The following is a 6,000-nucleotide window of genomic DNA, read 5'->3' as shown; positions in this document are numbered from 1 at the left end:
GATTTGAGCTGCAGAGGAGAAGCAGGCTGCTCTCAGCATGGGTACAGGAAGTCCCTGCAAAGCTGTATAAGGCTGGCCTGGGTGTCAGTGTATTTGCTTACCAGCATGAGAGGCTTTGGATGTGAGAAGGAATGCCATTTATAATTAGAGAGTGAGAGGGCATGGAGATTCGTTCTTGGAGATTGGTTGTTAATAAGGTCTGACAAGAGTCACAGATGAAAAAAAATGGTTGCAAAGCTAAAAAAAGGCTGGCTTCAACCCTGACACATCTTGCATGTTCCTGCTGAAGACATGCCAATGAGCATGCGAAATGAGGCTCCCCCTTGTTTGTGTCTGAATCGATTTTTGAAAGGCATTTGATGGCTGGTATGGATGAGCATGGGACCATCCATCAGGCCTTCAGCAGTGCAGCTACAAAGGTGTGGAGATGTGGAGTGCAGTGCAGGAGCAGGTGCCCTGGGAAAGGAGTGAGTTTAGCTTTAGCATCTCTTTCTTCACTGCTCTGTGACACTGCCTTACATCAGGTGAGTAAGAAGCAATGCAGGCTCCAGCAGTGCAGGCTGACACTGTGTAGGAGACGATGAGGATAGTTTTACACTTAAACTTTATAGACCACTTACTGCTGTTAAGTGGCACACTAAAAACTAGAGAACAACAAAAGCAAGGATGTTGGATTTGCACCTCTTGCACTCATGAATTGTCGTGTCAAGCAGTGCTAATACACTGGAAGGCAAACAGTAGCAATGAAACCGAATTCTCTGCCTGGACAGTGTACACTGTCCAAAGGGACCCCAGATAAAGAGGAAAAACCCCAGGAAAAACTGAGGTTAACTTGAACTCTGTAAAGAAACCTAGCTGAAACAAAATAATTCAACATAGTTTGGCATATAGCTCTGACAGCTGGTGCCCCCCCAAAACAGTAAAGGACTTAAAAAAACTTTTGTCCATCAAACGGAAAAAAAATCCTCCACTGGTGATGAAATTGAGAAAGAACCTACCACATGTTCACTGAGCTGAAATACAACAGAAGTGCAGTATACAAACTCCCTCCTAGAAGCTGTCAAACCCAGCCCAGTGCCCCATGAGGTACAGAAAAAACCTAAAACCTTTCTAGGGAGAAGCAGAGCAGGTTACAGCAGACAACAGAATACTTCACCCTACACAGCAGTGGTGGCCTGGGGCAGGTGCAATTTAAGTGTGATAGAAAAAGTGTGAGCAGAGCTATTCACCTCTTGAGAAGCTATTGTGTTTTTTTGTGAACATCTGAGACTGCAGACTGTCCCCTGCTTGGTGCAGCACCATGCCCTCAGGCAGCCTCCTTCAACCCCCTCCTCCTTGCTTTCTCCCTCTGCTAGCTAAGAACAGAGCAGTAAAGGAAAGCAGCTCAAAAAGCTCTTTGGCTCCCTGCCCCGACCCTGGCAAGCAGCTGTGCAGTGTCAGGAGCCTGAGGTGTGCCAGCAGCAAGCTCTGCTCTGCCACCCTGGCAGCACAAGCTTGCCAGTCCCATACATCCCTGCCCAACCTGAAGGCACCCTCCTCCCCAACCTGGTTTTCCAGCGAGTTCCAGGCTGCTTCCTGCTGAGTCTGCAGCAGGTGATGGTCTGATTAAACCACAGAATGAGAGATAAGCAAAAGGGTTTAATACCACTTGTTTTTGCAGTGGCAGAATCATCAGGTAAGAACACAGGGACCATCTTCCCTTGTGCTCCTCTCCCATCCTAGAAATCATAGAGGAAATATTTTTCTTTAATGTTATTTAATTTCATTAAAATTAATTCTATTTACTTATTTAACTAGGTTTTATAGCTAATTAATCTGAAGTTGGTGTAAAACCAACTAGTAAAACTAGTTTTACTAGTGGGATGATCACCCTACCAGGAGCACTAGCATTTAGCTGAACTGCTTCTTTTGTTTCAACTTGTTTTCAGCAATGCCAGCTCCAAGCTTCTGGAAACATGAACCCCTGCCCTTGTGAATCGTGAGAGTAGCCACACCACACAGGCAAGGCCATAATTAGTGTCTGGGACACCACAGGAGAGAAATATATACGTGAAACCCAACACTTGGTAAATGCTCTGGACTTAAAGCTGGGGATCTTTGAGGAGCTGTGGGATGATGGACTGCAAGGCATATCTGTGAATCAAATTCTTCACTGTTGTCATTTCACTCTGATTCCTCAACACATCTCCTGCATGTTGAGCTGTTTTAAAACAGGATCAAGCACTGCCTGCCTTACCCTTTTGTTTACCACAGGAACAGATGGATCATTCACTTGTGCATTGCTCAACATTTGAAACCAAACCCCATGTAATTGGAGCAGGAGATTTTGGGCTGATCTGTACAAATAGTTGAACTGACTTAACTGTAATGAGTTATGGAAAACATCACTCGGAAACACAGTGTTTTGGCTGATAGCAATTATGTCTTAGCTTGGTAGTTTATGAACCTGAAGCAAAGTTTTAAAGTTATATGACATCTTACGAACAGAAAGGTAAATTGCTCTAAGTCATAATTGAGATAAATTATTATAACTGTGTCCCCAAAGGAGACTCTGAGGATTAACTGAATTAGTTCAATAACTGATTGTAGTTAAACTGGTGGGGACTATTTTGTGTGAACCGGTCTTTGGGGCTGGGAGGTTTCACCTTCAATCAGGTGAAGAATTGGACAGCAGCACCTGAGGAGAAACATCAACGACTGGAGCTTCACACATAGATCTGCTTTGTAAGGTGGTCAATGTGTGTCAGCAGAGCACCATTCCTTTTGCTGTCATTGGAAAGACACAAAGATCTTCCTAAAACCAAATCAAGAAAGCTTACAACCAAGTGACACAAACTGCTAGTACAGTAAAGTTAAATTATGTTGCTTCCAGATTCCTAAAAAGACATCAATGTAGAACCTAATTTTCAGCAGGATCTGGTAGAGCAGTTATTGCTTATCTTTGCCATCTGGAAAGATGTTTCTGGATCTAGTTATCCTGTGAGGTGTATCAATTCTGCATCGTGTGCACCAGCTCCTTCTGTCAGGAATGTGTTTCTGTGAGCATGTCTAATCTCTATCAGATTTGCTCTGGGCATGATCATTATTAATGATTTTTAGATCTTAGCTTAAGAAATAGCAGCTGGGGTGTGCATTCTATGACTCCACTGTCCCCTGACTGAGGTTGTGTAGGTTGTGCTGCACATGTACTATGGTGTGGTATAGTTTCCTTGGAAAGACAATAGGATTTCAAAGAAAGCTTTGAGTCAGTGATGTGGAAGAGAAAAATGTCCTCGCTGCTCCTGCTGTGTATGGGCAGAAAAAGTCAGCAAATATTTTAAGGCAGTGTCAGTGAAAGCACAGATCACACAATTTGCAGCATCTTTGGAGAGTATAGCTCAGGTGACATTCCCTTATGCATCCAGATGGATAGGGCTCAAAACTTCATCTTGAATATTGATGGTAATGGGAACAGCTGTTCACTACCATGTTCAGGTGTAAACAAGATGTGGTTTAATGGGCAAAAAATCATCTGTTTGCAAAGAGCAACCCAACTTTCCCCGCCAGAGGCAAGCTCCTAGGGCAGGCTCCAGCTGAGCCTGGGCTGTGTACCAGACCCAGACTCGCTCTGGCCCTGCACCCAGCCCTGTGCTTGGGGGAACCCCAAATGTGGCTCCAGGGGCCTGACTTCCACACCTCAGGCTTGGGCTCTACAGCACTGTCTGTGCACCTGAAGCTGAGTTTACCATCACCTCAGCTAGCACAAAATGCCATCATCTCTTTTAGATCATGAAACACAGATCATACACTGATCAGTTCTATCTGTCACCTTTGACAGTCCTCTTGGCAGAGAGTTTTGTGATGGATTCAACATAAAGATTAATTTCTTTTGAGTCAGGGAAGGAGTAAGTGGGAATCTGGACAGCTCACACTCATTCTGTCTATGGTGCAAGGGTTTAGGGGCTTCTGGCCTTTATTTGTTTCATTGTTTTGGTGGTTGGTTAGGGTTTTTTACAGTTAAACAATTTCAATCAGCAGGATTTACTTCACTACAGTAAATAAAAGACACCATGCCCTTATTAACAGTCTGTCAGCCTGGGCCTTCTTCCTAAATTAATGTATGACAGGATGGGTGTCTGTTTCTGAGGAGTCAGTAATCAAGGGTGGGAAGCAGAGTGATGTACTCCCAGTTCACCCTCAGTAAATTCACTGAGCTGTGTACACATTGCACAGACAGAGACTGTTTGTTCAAGGAAGGCATCAGGCTCCACTAACCCTCACCACAGAACCAAGCTCATTAGGAGCTTGCAAGCCTCCAAAGATAGTCCTTTATCTTCTTCTTACTTTAACTATGAAACATCCAAGAAATAGAAAACAATTCCTGGGTACAGAACACTGTCAGCATCTGGTGTTTTTAGGGGAAATGTCCTGGGTTTTTCTCCTGTACTGCTGGTGGTACTGCAAAGTTAATAATCTGAAGTAGTATGTTCATCATTGTATGTAACAAAGAATTTTAATGACATTCTATTTATATCATGAAAGGCTCTGTGCATGTGTCACCCTTGTGTTTTGATGTAGCTGTCTCTCAAATATCTTCTGATAGACATCTCTGCCAGTCATTGCGAGGCAGTGGGAGTAAAATATGCTAGGACATTTAACGCAATACTGAGTGTTTCTACTTGACTAGTATTCCTGGCTGTGTAGCACTTCAAACTACACTTTTATCAGTCAGGTTTGGAAGGGTTTTTCCTTGCCAAGAAAGGTTATGCTACTGTGAGATTCCTATAGTTGTCTATTGTCACATGATGTGCTGCAGCCCAGGGACCCCCAGCCATACACAGAATACCAGCACTTGTGATCTGCTTGGACCAGATGTGACAAATACTAAAAATATGGGGGAGAACTGGTGCAGGACAAGGGTAAGAACAGTAAGGGAAAGGGGTGCATGGCTGTGAATCCCTGCAGGGATATATGCTGCATGAGTCATCTCATGCAGTCCTTTGGCTAATCTAGGTGCCCCCACCATGATTCAGGGTTTAGGAATGAGGATGCAAATGCAGGCAGCCAGTATAGGCCCCTTGTGGCTAGTGAGTAGTTGTGTTTCCAAATCATCAAAACAGAGAGGAAAGGCCTAGCCCTGCCATTAGTATTTTGTTCCAGCTTCTAACCCAAAGAACATAAATGAGCACAGGAAATTATTGTTCTCAGCAGATCCCACCAAACTGGGAAAGCATCAGATGAAACAGCTGCACAGGTATCCAGGATCCAAAGGAGAATTTCTATCCCAGCAATTTTTAGGAAGGCCACACTTTCTTCTTACATATCTTGAGATTCCTTTCAGTAACATCTCTCAGAGTATTAAATTAATTCTGGTGGATACGGACAATAGTTTAGTATGCAGGTGCTGTAAATAATTTAATTTAAAAATAATTATATATTATGTTTATGCTGAAACTTCCAGGATGAAAGTGACCTTACTGTGACACAGAGATTCTACTTACAATAACCATCACACAGATGGGAAAATGACAGCTAACCCAATATCAGACAAAATCTCTCCATCACAGCTGGGAAGAAAACAGCAATCTGTTGGTCCTTGGTTCCCAAAATGAGATCCTACCCAAAAAGAAATATTTTCATAACTATTACATGGCTAAAAACCTTTGTACATCTTCATGCATTAGTAGCTGTCTTCCACGCAGTCATTTTTTATAGATGAGTTTGCCTTAGTTGATGGACAATTGATACTCCGTATCAGGTGCACTGTACTCTGATATAATTTTCATTACTTTCATTACTGCCTTGTCCCAGCCTTAATTTTCATCACACTTTGGGGTTTTTTTAGGTTTTAAAAGAATAAATGTGATTTGTCCTGGGAAGCAAAGACACAAATCAAACCAAATCTTTACTGTGCAAATAATCTGAAATAGCCTATCCATTATGCAAGTCACTTTAAAGAAAGGTATCTGTCTTTTCCCAACCCTCTTCTTTATTTTAGTTTTCATTTGCAGCTCTTTATTT

Source organism: Pseudopodoces humilis, chromosome 1, assembly GCF_049639895.1.
Source record: "Pseudopodoces humilis isolate 2021_Gansu_Grassland_sample_001 chromosome 1, ASM4963989v1, whole genome shotgun sequence".
Classification (NCBI taxonomy): domain Eukaryota; kingdom Metazoa; phylum Chordata; class Aves; order Passeriformes; family Paridae; genus Pseudopodoces; species Pseudopodoces humilis.
This window is presented reverse-complemented; position numbering follows the sequence as displayed.